The sequence below is a fragment of the Sebastes umbrosus genome, chromosome 5 (assembly GCF_015220745.1).
Source record: "Sebastes umbrosus isolate fSebUmb1 chromosome 5, fSebUmb1.pri, whole genome shotgun sequence".
Taxonomy (NCBI): domain Eukaryota; kingdom Metazoa; phylum Chordata; class Actinopteri; order Perciformes; family Sebastidae; genus Sebastes; species Sebastes umbrosus.
The window spans coordinates 10,307,333-10,321,442 of NC_051273.1; the positions used below are offsets into that span (position 1 = coordinate 10,307,333).

Below are 14,110 nucleotides of genomic sequence, written 5' to 3' on the forward strand. Positions count from 1 at the left end.
AAGCTTTACACTTTGGCAAACCTGAGTGTTTTAAAGGTATGAGGGGCTTTATTACCCAGAATTCATTGCTCAGTCTTAATCTAATATAGCAGTAAAATCCGTTGAAATAAATTACAGTGTAGAAGATGTGATGATGTTCAGTCATTGTTGGTGAATCGAGGTTTCCCTGGAGAGAAAGATGTCATGTTAACTTAAATTACACTCCTCAAGTTGTTTCCATTCCAGTCTACTCTGTGGTTGAAACCAGCTGTGGAAATACATGTTTTTTTATATGAAACTCCATGGCTGCATATGTGTGCTCTCTCTATCTTATGTGGCCACATGATGTGCCACATTGTAGTTGGCCTTCCAGCCACACACGTATTTGACATTTGCTTAGGTTGTTTTTTTCCCCGTGGATAATGTCCTGATGTATATATGTAAATTTGGTGTTCATTTTCTGTGTGTGATAATGCTCCTTGATTGGACCTTGCAGGGTTATAAATTATCAATTGTTTTAACTTGTTGGCTTCCTGACTAGTAAAAAAAGAGCGATATAAAGATTGTGCGATATAAAGAGTGTGCCACAGTTGAGTGAACAAGAGAAACAAAACGTCATAGCTTCACGGCAGTTACATACTAAATCAGAAATAAATTACCATCAAACACTCAGTAGATTGGATGGATTGAGATGGAGATTTCAGTCCCTGTTTTCCTCTCTGTTTGTCTTCTTTGCATTCATTCATTCATTACATCCAACTCAAACAGTATAGTCACGCGACAGTAAACGGACATCAGGGTGTCTGTGTTGTTTCTCATGTGTGGGATTGAATTTCAAATGCTGGCGTGTTTTTTAGATCTGCCATTGTTCTAATTTGCCTAATTTTCACAGTCCCTCAGATGTGGTGGAAACACAGATGGCAGATGTGCAAAAGTTTAGTTCCTCTGATTCCATAGTTCTTGGAACTATTTGGTTGAAAAGGGATAAATGTAAGAGGTTCCTGCTAGCTCAAGCTCCATGGTGAACGCTCGTCTCTACCCTTTTCTGTTACAGCTGTGACCTTTTCCATTTTCTCGCAGTTGTGTTTCAAAGCATAAACAGTGAGGGGTTTGGGGTGCCGGCCATCTATAAAAAGTTTCGCCTTGTGCAGCTTAAAACTTTATGCACTCGGTCAATTGTTGACATCAGCCGTCAAGAAGCACCTTCAGGCCAGTGAAATGTTGGGAACTAATGGAGAAAAAGCACCTCAACTGAATCTTCCTCGTTTTTACTGAAATGTGTTCAGTTCTGTTCTGTGAGCTGCAGTGGTGCATTTCCCCCTCAGTGCAGGAGGGAATCTTTGCCTCTCTATAGGACGCAGAGCACCAAACATCAAAGACAAACCTCAGCTGGATTCACACAGTCTGAGAGATACCTCTGTGGAGGCAAGAGAAGGGATAAAGAGGCAGAGATGGATAGATAGACAGATAGAAAGTACAGCCTGGTCTCCTAAAAATTACAGTACGTTACCATTAGGGGTTTGTATCTTTCCCTCACAAGACGATTCGATACACATCTGGATACATGGTCTGCGATACGATACAAAACTGATACAGTTAACCATGTAATGATTCAATACGTAAGGGATATTGTACAGCGAGTCGGTCATTGTTGTGAAAGAAACCCCGACAGGGCGATGCCGCAAGGAGGGGTGGACCCCAACGCGAAGCGGAGGGGTCTGTCATCGCCCTGAAGGGGATTCTTTCACAACGATGACCCGCTAGCTGTACATTATCCCGCTTATTACATGGCTACTTACTTAAGAAATCAATAATTTGACACAAAAACGGTCTGCCAGAGTCCGACATCAGAAATGCGCCCTTAGCAACGGTCTGCTATACATAGCAACGGTCTTCTAAAAAGAAAGAACAGACCGTAGAACGCCGTGATTGACCATCAGAATCGAGTTTTCAACACAGCCGTGTAATAAAGTTTGATATAATACTACTTTGATACGATCTTTTCGGCTTTGATCCGATTCAATTTAACTCAATTCATAGTATTCTCATGACGTGTCCTATATTTCCTATACCAATATGGCTCACTGTGGCTCATTGGCCATGGTTGTAATTTATTGCTAGTAACTTGCTTTATTTTCAGCTGTTGTTTGCCTTATATCTGTCATGATGATGTGATGGAATACTATGAATTAGTGACATTATTGACATATGCAGCCAGCCCCGTACGCAACAAACTGAGATGCACTGTGTGTTCTGACACCTTTCTACCGGAACCAGCATTAACTTTTTCAGCAATTTGAACCACAGTAGCTCTTCTATTGGATCGGAAAACACGGGCCAGCCTTTGCTCCCCTTGTGCATCAATGAGCCTCTGGTCTGACCCTGTTACGGTTCACCGGTTTTCCTTCCTTGGACAACTTTTGGTAGGTCCTGACCACTGCAGACCGGGAACATCCCACAACAGCTGCAGTTCCGGAGATGCTCTGACCCAGTCGTCTAGCCAGCACTATTTGACCCTTGTCAAAGTCGCTCACATCCTTACGCTTGCCCATTTTTTTCTGCTTCCAACACAAAGTTCAAAGTTCAAAATGTTCACTTGCTGTCTAATATATCCCACCCACTGCCAGGTGCCATCGTAACAAGATAATCAATGTTATTCAATTCACCTCTAAGTGGTCTTAATGTTATGGCTGATCGGTGTATATAAAACAAAGTCAGCATTCTAGGTCTTCTGGAAACCGTTGATGCAAAGACAAGTGTTATTTCACGACATCCACTGACAATGGCCAAAAACTAGACTGTGAAGAATATGTTGGCACCACAGACTGTGTTGACACCATCTGTACGCAGTTAGCTGCTATATTAGTGCAGCAGTGGGACACTAGGCAGTCTAAGCTAATGATGTTAGTTTATTAGCACTTGCTAATGTTTTGCCAAAGAAGGTAGCCAAAGACGAAGATGAGGGGTCAGGTCTCTCCCCTATTAACGGTACACGTACACTGACATCTTGCTCTCTCTCTTTCCGCTCTTACCACAACCATGTCTTACACACACATAACACGTAAAAAGCAGCTCAAGTGGAGCTATTTCTGACTGTATCGGTTCATGGTATCGATTTTTGACTGATTCGCCTCAAAACTTTAGTCGGATTCAGAGTTTTGTATCGATGGAGCCTTATCTAAGACTATTGTATCGATCTGCATTGTCAATTACGTTTCGAGTAGGGCTGTCAATCGATGAAAATATTTAATCGCTATTAATCACATGATTGTCCATGATTAATCGCAAATTAATTGCACATCTTTTATCTCTTCAAAATGTACCTTAAAGGGAGATTTTTGTCATTTAACCTTAAGCTTCATATGATATCTTCACTCTAGCTTTAAAACTGAGCCCGCTATTGATGCATTAAAGAAATTAGTGGCGTTAAAACAAATTTGCATTAACGTGTTATTATCGCGTTAACTTTGACGGCCCTAGGTTCGAGGGAACGTTTTTTCTCCCGGAGTTCATTTGTATTTGACGTATCACAAATACGTTTAATCCAAGTCAACACGGCACCGATGTCCGTGTGAAACCAAAATTAGTAGTACTTATATTAACCCAGAACATGATCTTTTACTAAGCTTAACCAGGTAGTTTTGTTCCCTAAACCTAAACATAATTGAGAATGCAGGTTTGAAACAGCAAAAGTGCCACAAGCGGTTAAATCACTATAACGTTCATATACACGTATGTAGAAATGTTGATGGCTCAGAAACGTAGAGATTCAACGTAACAATGATTTGCAGAAACATACAATGCCAACATTTTATTCTGGCGACTGGGTTGGTTTGAAAGGACAGCAGTTACTGCCAACCCATCTGTATGCATTGGAATTATATTAGACTAGTACATCAAAACTCTCCACAGGGCCACCTCCTCTCATAAGGGATATAAATCAGAGTTGTCATTCACCCACCACAATGAAAATTCAAGAGGCAGTGCGCTACAGGATGCTGTTGTGGGGCTTTGTTAAGCTGGTTTTGGAGCTTCTTTCGGAGGGAAAGATTTGCAGATTTCTCCAGAGCTCAGTGGGAGACTGTGTTCCCAGAGTACAGAATCGTCTTTTTCTTTTATTACTACTGTAAGAATAATTTGACCAACTTGGAGACAAATTGAAGATAAGCCAGCAGAATGTTATTTTCGGAGTAAGTGCCATTGTGAAGGCAGCACAGTTTTTTCCTGTAAACACATTCCAACACATTGCAGGAAATTGATATGAGAGCGAAATTGTTGGGCTCATTTCTTGGGTCTGTAGGCACCGCTGAAACATAAAGCCAATCATACAGCTGGACCCATTCCAGCAGCCTGCAGCAGGGGTTCACAAAGTGGGGTGCCTTCAGGACGGGCCAAATGTGCCGCTGGATTTATCATACCATTGTTCAGTTATTGTGGATTTTTAATAACGTTTCACCACGTTAAAAAAATCAGTGACATTTACATTAACTTTTCTTTATATTATGTTTTCAATTGCACCAAATCAGGAGAAAAAAAGCAAGAAATAACCAAAACACCCTATTGAAACTGTGCAGTTATGCCGCAACAGTGACATGACATCTCATGGTTGCCAGTAGGCCTGCACGATATGAGGACAATCTGCGATGTACGATATTGTTCAATATTGCGATAACGATATGACTTGCGATAAATTCTTTAAATTCAGAACCGGATTAGAATTGAATATTTTAAATATTAATAGGCTAAATGTTGTTTCTAGAGCAGCAACAAGCAGTAATGTGTACAATAGCAGAGTCACTATACAAACTCATTAATATCTCACTGGAAACAAATCTAAAATGTCAATAGAATACATAATATTCCTGAGTGACGTTTATGAAGAATGAAGAACACAAACATCAGTCTGTATAAGTCTTTCCTCCTGTCCTCTGTCCTCCTCCCTCTGCTGATGTGATTCACTGCTGCAGGTAAAGTTACCGCTGGTAGAGAGAGGAGGAGCTGCTTTGTCTCAGCCAGCTGATAAGTGTACCAGTAAGATACGAACTACAGAAATGGCATCCTCTTGTTTTGCGTCTGATTTTCTTAGCTTGTGAATTTCTCAGGATTTTCCTGTTACTCTTGTTCACCTGGTATTCACCAGGAGAAGCCATCACTGACTCCCTCTTGCTGCTGAACAAGGGCAGGGGAAAGCAAAACTGAAGAAGATAGCCAGTCGAAGTGTCTCGTCCATCACAAAGTAGTTATAACAGACTCCAAATATCTCTGTCATAGGCCAAATGGCCAGCTGGGGTGTCGAGGTTACAGAACTCCCACATGCCTCCTTGGCCTTGGCTGCTGCCAGTTAAACCCATCTTGGCTGGTCAGCCCATACGGAGGGCTGGCATTGACAGAAATGTTCACACATGGCGGCCATTTAATTCCACTACGGTGCTGCCTCCACTTCCAGTGTTGTGCCCTACTATGGCTGGACACTGAATGGGGCCAACAGCAACGGGAGGAAGCACCGTCCTGCACTGACATTTAATCTTATTACTCCCAGGTGCATAACTATGTGCAAAGTGGACAATTAGTGTGTCATGAAGTTGGGGAGAGGCCAGAGATGGGAGCTTTGACACGAAGCTCAGCAGGGTCGCTCTAACAGATGGCTCTGAGGCCAAGGAGGCATCGAAGCTGATGGTCTCAGCAACAGACTTCATTATGTTCAGGACATTTTTTTGTCATCAACAAGGGAGAAATATTGTTGATGTAAACTGCACTGCTGAAGACTAGTTGAGCACATTCAATCAAAAGCAGCTTTTGCCAATCTTGACCCATGTGAGTTCTGTCTGCACTCTGAGCCACAGAGCCAAAATAAGCAGAAAAATGATCACACTCAAATTCCACCAGAGTTTATGGGGCAAAACGTTTGAGCACAGTGTTGAGGATATTGTTTGTTATTTAATCAAGAAATAGCAACGTCACATTAACTGATGTTGCTTCTAGATCCCATCAAAAAGAGCTGAAAAAAGCATTTACAGTATCATATGTGGCACCATGCTCTAGCTGTTTGAATAGTCCACTATTATTAGGCCTTAACTGTGCCATTCCTTAAAATACAAAATAATGAGGCCAGTCTTGCTAAAAATCTCCTTCACAGTGGCAACCTGGTTTTCCCACACTAAAGGTTAATACATTAGCAACAAGTGCTCTTTATACAAGCTGATCAGTCCCAGCGGCAGCTTGCTGTGTGCCAGGAGACTTGGAAGTATTTTGTAAAGCGCCAGATGATCAGTGATCCATCTAAATCAGTCAACAATCTAATCTTTGACTGTATTGTTTCTGATATGGAGCTGAAGAAAAGTAAGTGTTGAGGGGCATTCCCTACGGGGTTGATTAGGCTCATCCTAATTGGCTGCATGCTCATGTGCAAATTTCAGTATGCAGAGACGAGTAGCTGAACCCTGCAATGAATCTGACATCAAGTCGGAACCTTAATAGCCTATTGACTGGATGTGAATCTGTTCTTTAAAAGACACAAGTTGTTGGATGTTTATCTCTCCATTTTGCTGCTCTAGTGTTCCTATCTCTCCAAAAGCTTTTACTCTTTCATTTTGCTTTCCTCCTCTCGCCTTTCCCCTCTTTCATCATCTATTCCTGTATTTTCATCCTTCTCTGCCACATCCTGCCCTGCTACTCTCTTGTCGTACTCCGTGTAGAGTCGGGTCTGCTCTAATTGTAATTTTAACTGCCAAGAAAACATTGAGATAACTTCATTCCATCTTATAGCCAAATGTTAATGACAGCATTTAACATTTATAGGCAAATGTTAATGGAAGTATTTAACATCTAAACTGTCTGGGTTTTTCAGTGGGCCATACTGATAATTGCACATTAGAACCACTGTAATTACGCTGAAATAGGCTTGGAACACTTCATCAATCCCTGGTAATCATTTTCTGGAAATGCTAATTTAGATTTGAAAAGGGGATTTAAACATTAGCAGGGGGCTGTAGGTTGAAATTAACTATGTGAAGGGAACCATAGAATGAGGTATTGATCTTTGTGAGATGTTAATGCGCCACCTCTGCCTCTGCAGGTGCCCATTTAATGCTGCTCTTAAACACCTTATCTGGTTAAATACCAGCTCCTCCGCTCAAATCCTCTTAATCTGAGGTTGCCACTCTCTCCATAAATCTAATTATATGGTTAAATATTGTCTGATTCCTTGACAAAATGCAGCTAAAATCCTCTCATCTTTTTATATCGCTTATACATCCCCCACTCAATTTAAATCATAGCCAGTTATCACTAATGTAGCGTATGTTTTCCAGATACAGCAAGAGAAGCAGATGTAATAAGGCACCGTGCTTACTTTTGCTTTACACTTTCGCATTGTTTTACAAGTAAAAGTGAAATCATTTTAAAAAAAGGGCACATGGGTCTTTTAGAAGACAAATTCTCTATTTTCCAGTTTTGTCATTTATCCATGATGACATGTCGCTCATGTGTGACACCGCCATCAGCTTTTAGACATGTACTACTTTTAGAAAAACACCCTTGATGCCTCCCCAACCTGCAAACTTCATTGATTTGTTCTCCTTTATAAACTCCTTGTTAGCTCGACTCCCATTACTTAGCAATCCTGTTACTTTATTTTCCACCTGCCTACCACATTTTGTTTAAATTCCCCAAAGCCAGCATCTCCAGAGCCTGGTCCTAATTTTACTCTGCTGCAAGACCCCCTAAAACTGGTTTCATTGCTGCACCTGTTTTCAAGGTCTTTATAATGGACATTACCTCACACACATGTTCCAGTGGCCTGCCATGTTAAAATCTTATTTTCTGTTTTTATTTGTGGCCTCCCATCTCTGAGAATGTTAATATAGCTGCTTGTTTGCTCTGGTGCTGAGTCATTTTTTATAAATAGCAGCGTATTATCTCCCGGGTTGTCAGAAAAACACCTTAAGCTCCACCTTAAATCCACTGCAACTTTATGACTCTCCAACTCCAATCAGCTTAAAACCCTCTCAAATTCCCCCAAGCCCACACAGACGCATTTCCAAATCTTGACCTGGTAATACCGTCTGTCTCTCTGCTTGGCTGTCTGCGTCTTACACCTCTCTTTGAAACTCCATTTGCCTGTAATGGCTTGTATCCTTTTCCTCCCATCTGTCCTGTTTTTGTCTCCCTGTCCCCCTTAGTGTTTTCACCTTTCTTTACCCATTACTAGGTGGAACAGCAGTGTCAGTTCTAACCAAACATTACTTTTATTTGGCGTACACATTTGCTCTTAGTGAAGCCATTGCACTGACAAGCGTTGTGTCAGCCTCTATTTCCCAGTCGACTCTTAACGCGGTGGAGATTGCAATTAGAACAGAACGGACAGAAATAATGTGCCGGGTGTTGTGTTCTTCTTTTACTGTCTTATTAAGAGAGACGGGGGCTGAAGTTGATTCTCCTTGTGGAGATGGCTCTGTATAACACCAGGAGGGACTAGCTGAGGGTGTGGTGTTACAGAAGCCGGCTGATAGCTTGAGGGGTCTCTCTGTGGTCCAGCCTCCACTACTTACTGTGGTTCTCGAGAACAGGATTAGATTGCTCCAGCTATTCATAAATCCATCACCAAGTTTGTATGTAAGGCAGGCTGTTCTCATACATTATTCGTACCTACAAAAAGTACTGCACTGTAATTCGTATATACCCCATGAAATCAATTTGTATGCAATCCACATAATTGTGAACCAGGAAGTATAAAGATATTTTCCTAAACCTAACTAAGTAGTTTTTTTGCCTAAACCTAACCAAGTTGTTTCCTGTGAAGACTGAAATTTATTTTGAAAAGACTGGAGCGCAAATTGACAAGTGCGTCACGTGTTGCTGGACATTCGTAAGAAAACACATGAAAAATGAGGAATAACTTTTTGTTAGATATCATACGAACAGTTGTATGAGGATACATTGGTGTTAAGTCCTGTCTAACTTCTTAGTAACTAACTAAATAGGGTTACCCCATTAAAACGTAAGAAATGTCTTAGTCAAGACTTTTTAGTAATGAGTAAATCGGTTGCTGGAAGATTTGTAGCTAAAGCTAAATGAACTCTTGATCTGGTGGGCGTATTGTTGCTCACAGCATGATGTAGAACATAGAGGCTTTCACAGCAGCTTCAGTGTTGCAGAAGTACTTGAACGCATAGATATTTAACCCTCACTGAAGAACGAACCATGAAAGCTAATGCAGATTATGTCTGGTATTTCTTGTACGCTTTAGTTTATTGCATATGAAACTCTGCAGATGGGTTAACGCTGGCTATTAGAGCGAATGCAAGTTTAAGGCACTAAGGCTTCATTTTTCAGACCCGGAGGTTGCCCATTGCCTTTACACCCTTTTTTTCCTAGGATGATTACATACTCACTTCATGTTCCAGCCAGGACAGGTTAGGCCACCCAGAAATGCCATCATTTGACATTTAAGTAGCAGTACCATACATGCACACATGTGCTATACATACATGGGTATAAAAGGGTTGAAGGGCTAAAGGTAAAAGATTTCCAGTTCCACAAACTTGATCCTGGTGTCAGAATGTGTTCTTGTCTTTAACATAGATTATAGAGTGATATGTTGATCCACAAATTTCTCAACTAAGATCTGCTCCACATTTAAGATAATCCCAGTGGCATATGGAGGTTTCCCAGTTGGTTCCACGAATGCAGATTCTTATTTTGATTTAAAATGATGTTAGGCACTGCGATGGTGCTCTTATCAAGAGTAAATCAAGGACACTTGTGATCTCTGATGGGCACAAACTGGCTACTGTGGGATCTGAACTTGTTATCTCTGAGTTTGTGTTCCATCTCCCACTCCTCCCGCCATAAAAAAGTCATAATCCAGTCCTGACACGCGTCCTTGGCCTGTATCCTAACACTGTGCCAGGAGGAAAAATCCAAAATAACATTCCCTTTGATGCTTTCATGCTAGTCCAAATAAAGCCGTGTATGATTTGCAGCAATGAACTCATTTTCGAGGACTTGTTTTGGACTTGTTGGAAAACTTAAGTAAATGAGAACATGGACACCAAAATCCTCCATGTATCCTCAGTAGATTAGCACCGGATTGACCCTTTTAGTAGACAAACTGTTTGTTTTCATTGGCCTCTGGATGAATACGTTTTAATAATGAAACGTTGAAACATTCTGCACTCAATACTGCTATTTAGCTAGGTTTATATTAAAATCGGTTTCTGCTGAGCAACCATGTAATCAAACTTGTATTGATTTTAGCTGCACAGTCTCCCATCGACTGGAAAACAAGAAGGTCACACTCCAAAACTTGTAGTTAGAGAGACCTTTTGCTATGAAATTAGGCCGATAATTAAAAAGAGGAAGTGCTTTATCTTTTTTAATTCAAAACTTAAACCTTATTATATGAATCCTATACATACAGGTACATACATGAAATGTGACATCTGCATTTGACCCATCCTAAGCATTTAGGAGCAGCATACGGACAAGATGCGGACAGGAGGAGCCAGGGATCCATATAATAATTGTCTACATATTCTTTAATCAGATAATTCCTGGTTTCAATTACTTTTTTTGATGTTGTTGCCAATTTTAGACTATATTATTTAGGAAAATAAAAGACTTATGTTTATGTTGAGACTAGGGATGGGTCATGATTTCATTAAATTATAAAAAATCAAATAGTTTACGTGACTATCGTTTTCTTTTAAAAAATATATTTTCCTTTGTTTTAACCGTCGCAGGCGCCACCTGGTAGTAACGTTACTATTGGTAAAACGTGTGTGGCATGTTCAGTTCAGCTCTTTTCTGTCAGAGCAGTTGTGTGTGTGTGCGCGCCCCTTGTAGTTTCAGCAGGTAGATCAGCTGTTCCAGCAGCAGAACATCGTCATTCCAACCTGACAGAAACAAATAAAACTCACCAAAACCGTCTTAGTTAGTCTTTCCACTGGTCTCTTCCATTGTTCCAACAATATGGTCAAAATTAACTCTTAATTCATCATGTTAGGCTAAACGGAAAAATGTGGGGGGTATTTGCAGCGATTTTTGAAAAATGATCTGCTAGTTCAGTGATTAATGAATAGTATTTTTGCTTGAAATGCACATCCCTAGTTGAGACACAACTTTTTACATATGAGAACTTTTGTTGCGTTCCTTATTTTAAATGAGAAAAGTTCGAAAAACATGTCTATATACAGTGTTTCAAGGACATCATGAAAGTCTTTTGCACAAAAATATAACTGTATTGATGTGCTTTTAGAGGCTAAATCACAAATGCATGGCATGCATACTGTAAAAAGAAAATGAAGAAGGTCTGCCTTAGGAAATCACTTTCCCGTCCAAGAAGTTTCCTTTGGTTATGGGACTGTTTTTCTGTGAACATAATCCAGGCAGCAATTACATTTCTTGCAAAATGTATGTGGCAAAACAATCTACAGTAGTAGTATATTACCTTTTATGGGATGCCTGTTATCACTGGACATACTCTGATGTGTTTGCATTCAGCTAAAGTGGTTGTATCACTGATATGTACTGTTTGAACAGCTCTTCATGGTTTGGGGTTAAGAGTCTTTTGTTTCAGGACACTTAAATGGTTTATTCTAAGTGTGGAAAGGAGCTTTATTCACACATACTTATCCTCTGGATTAATGACCTTCCAGCCCACTTCTCCAACCTCTGACCACCGCTCTCTTGAGGGTGTTTGGTCGGTTGGTCTTCTGATGTGGTTGACCCCAAAAGTCACGGTGTCCTGACTGGTTTATTCATTGTGGTAATGTGCTAATTTGACTGTCCAGCAGAGCGAACAATGCAATGTTCCTGACCTGTTTTTAACCTCAATTACCTTCCTGAATGGAAGGAAAAGTTTGGTGTCATTACAGACAACTAGGTGGAGAAAACAAGGAGATTTACTGGATCAGAGCTGACAGGCATGCATGACAGACACTATTGTTTTGGTGATCAAACAAGTGATGCGTGACTAACAAGGTTGGTTTAGTGATTCATTTTCTCCTCACAGATTTCCATGTGTACACTCTGCTCTCCTTCATTTTGGGCTCTTTCTATTTTCTTCTCCAGTTCGTGATGAGATTTCTACCTCTCTCTCTTTTCTCTCCATCTCTCTGCAGTCCTGTAGATGTCAGTTTATCTCTCTCTCTCTTGTCTGTTCTTCACTTCTTTCCTCTCCAATCCAGCTGTAATGAGTAAAGGTCAGCGTGTCTGCTCTCTCCTGTTGTGCTGTCAGTGTTCATGTCTGTTACCGCGGTACTTATTAGCTCTGGCCTTTAGCTGCAGCCCTAACGAGCCGGCAGCACAGCACTCAAACAGCTGGTGGAGGAACAAACACAGAAGCAAGAGGAAAGAACATGGCGTCAGACACAGCCAATTCAACCCACATACATTTCCAATCCATAAATCTGATTTTAATAGGTGTAGAAACAAAAAAAAGTTTTTAGTTAGATATAGCAATGCTTCGCTGTAATACACCAAAATAAATAATGTTAGTATAAAGGTCAAAACGACATGAAAAACCACGAACGACTTTCAAAGTGACATGATAACCGGTGCAGTTTGGTGAAAACTGTTTCCTTTCCCAAAACAGTTAAGTGAAGTTCTAGAAACTCTTCTTCATGAGTACAATCATGATAATTCTAGCATTTATTAACTTTGTTTTAAACACTCATTCCTTAAATTATATTTTACATAAACATCCCCTTTCACCTGGAAGTGGAATGTGAAACTACCAACATTTTGAAGTGATTTGGGCTTAAATGCATACATTTTGGTGCATGTGTAAGTGCATAATGCACATAAATGTTACAGTCCAACAAGACTAAAACTCCCCTCGAGACTGTAGCTCATACCACCCCAGAATTGTTTTGAGAGAATTATGACTTTGCAAATCGACTATGGGTGTAAGAAAATATTGAAAATATTGAATATTGCAATATTATGTTTTGTGATACTATTGATTCTCAAAAACACTTTTAATTAATAGTTTACATGCAGAGATTAACTCTTAACTTTATTTTATTTGCAAAGAGATGCATACTCTCAGTGTGTATGTGTCCTCTCAAAGTAGTGCAATGATGTTGGATGTTACAGGACTGTGACAAATGCAAATGCAGATCCCGCTGTTCTTATTGCATAAAAAAGTAGACTTTTTTACTCAGATTTTATGCATATGGTGATGTGTTCTTTATGCTATAACAGTTTTCTTAAAATTAGATACAAAAATTGCAATATATTGCAATATATTGAATCGTAACCCTTGTATCATGATACGTAACGTTAGATTCTTGCCAATACACAGCCGTACAATCAACTAATGATTAATTGTGCAGCTCTAGGTTCTATTTAGGTGGGACAATTTTAGGGTGTTGGTATTGTGGACACTTGTTCACTGGAATTTTTTACAGGGACACAAAACGGGACTGAGCCATTGTTAAAGCAACAAGGTATAACAAGTAAAAATGTCTGTAGACGTTGAGATGTTTCACTCTATTTCAAACTGAGCTACTCCGCTTCCATGGGTAAAAAAACCTCCGTCCAACAGCACATTATGTGGAACATCCTAATGGGGTTCACGGTGTGTTGTGTTCTAATCATTTGCCATTTCAGAATAAAGTAGCTTCATAAAAGATGTGATGAGATGAGGGAACGTGTCAGGCTGTGCGTCTGAAGTGCTGGGGTATTGATTTGTGTTGGCCTCGTGTCAGCATGACATCAGCTTGGCAACACAAGCTCAAGTGCTCTTTAGGCTCTTTAGTTTTATCATGCGCGAGTGTGTGTGTGTGTGTGGGTGTGTGCACGTGTGTGTACTCTCTGTAGGGGAGAAACCCCTCCATCTGCTGTTCCGGCGCCATGGGTTTGTTTTGCCCTGACTCAGCACTTTTTCTTCTTAAACACGCACACACAGACACACCCATCTCAGTATTCAAAGTGTCGTTATCTTGTAGCAGCCTTTTCCATCACCTCTGATGTTTCTTCATAATCAGGTTCTGCCATAGCTCTCGCCTCTCTCTCTGCCTCCCTCACACACCTACACACACACAAACGCACACCTACACACACGGACTTTGAGTAAGGGATGCCAGCAGCATCCAAAGTAGAAATGAAATTGCAGCTGGATGAATTT

The 14,110-nt window shown here is 40.4% G+C and overlaps 1 protein-coding gene across 1 annotated transcript in view; it reads left to right on the forward strand.

Moving 5' to 3' along the window:
- Positions 1-14,110, forward strand: part of LOC119488849 (contactin-associated protein-like 4) — a 106,637-nt gene that overhangs the window by 17,929 nt on the left and 74,598 nt on the right. The gene's annotated exons all lie outside the window — the stretch shown is intronic.